Source organism: Procambarus clarkii, chromosome 74 (genome assembly GCF_040958095.1).
Source record: "Procambarus clarkii isolate CNS0578487 chromosome 74, FALCON_Pclarkii_2.0, whole genome shotgun sequence".
Classification (NCBI taxonomy): domain Eukaryota; kingdom Metazoa; phylum Arthropoda; class Malacostraca; order Decapoda; family Cambaridae; genus Procambarus; species Procambarus clarkii.
The window spans coordinates 14,573,546-14,574,554 of NC_091223.1; the positions used below are offsets into that span (position 1 = coordinate 14,573,546).

Consider the following 1,009-nt stretch of genomic DNA (forward strand, 5'->3'; position numbering starts at 1 on the left):
ACTCCTGCCACCACCTGCACACCCCTGCCACCACCTGCACACTCCTGCCACCACCTGCACACCCCTGCCACAACCTGCACACTCCTGCCACCACCTGCACACTCCTGCCACCACCTGCCCACCACCTGCCACCACCTACCCACCAACGCCACCTTCTGTATCACACCTTTCATGTTTTTCACAATAGAATGTGGATATAAGACCATCACTACATGCACCTACCCCACTCCCCCCCCTCTCTCTCTCTCTCTCTCTCTCTCTCTCTCTCTCTCTCTCTCTCTCTCTCTCTCTCTCTCTCTCTCTCTCTCTCTCTCTCTCTCTCTCTTTCTCTCTCTCTAACGTGCACGTGAGCAGTTGCCGGGAGATGGGGGGGGGGGGTTCTCAAGAATCTCTGAAATAAATAAAAAAAAAAACTAATATATATATATATATATATATATATATATATATATATATATATATATATATATATATATATATATATATAAGGAAGCGAACACATCGCGACGGAGAAAATAACTAGAAAAAAATGAGAATAAAAGCATGTTATGGTGGGCGGGTTTCAATGGCGGAGGCGAGGAGACTAAATAAAGCATGGAAACCCACCATGAATAATGGTGACTAAGAGGGCAGTGGAACACACCTACACATGGAAGAATAGTGTTTGGTGGGGGGGGGGCGGAGAGGGAGGGAGGGAGAGAGAGAGAGAGAGAGAGAGAGAGAGAGAGAGAGAGAGAGAGAGAGAGAGAGAGAGAGAGAGAGAGAGAGAGAGAGAGAGAGAGAGAGAGAGAGAGAGAGAGAGAGAGAGAGAGAGAGAGAGAGAGAGAGAGTGTGTGTGTGTGTGTGTGTGTGTGAGTGTATGTGAGGCAAGGCTAATATTATCCGGTGAGATACTAAAATAAATGTAGCCTTGACTACTCCACTTCAGAGCGGTCAACAATCTATTCCTTGAACCTATGATAAGCGATAGCCTGTGTTATCGCACTCCCCCCCCCAGTCCGTCAGTAAC

At 47.2% G+C, this 1,009-nt stretch overlaps 1 protein-coding gene across 6 annotated transcripts in view; it reads left to right on the plus strand.

The window, feature by feature from the left end:
* The first annotated feature begins 942 nt into the window (after window positions 1-942).
* Window positions 943-1,009, plus strand: part of LOC123767344 (putative methyltransferase DDB_G0268948) — a 26,254-nt gene continuing 26,187 nt past the window's right edge. For 5 of the 6 annotated variants that reach the window (XR_006773948.2, XR_006773947.2, XM_045756954.2 and 2 more), the window contains exon 1: window positions 943-1,009. This exon is cut by the window's right edge and continues 90 nt beyond it. The gene's annotated coding sequence lies outside the window, so the exon portion shown is untranslated. The other variant, XM_045756959.2, reaches the window with a different exon arrangement.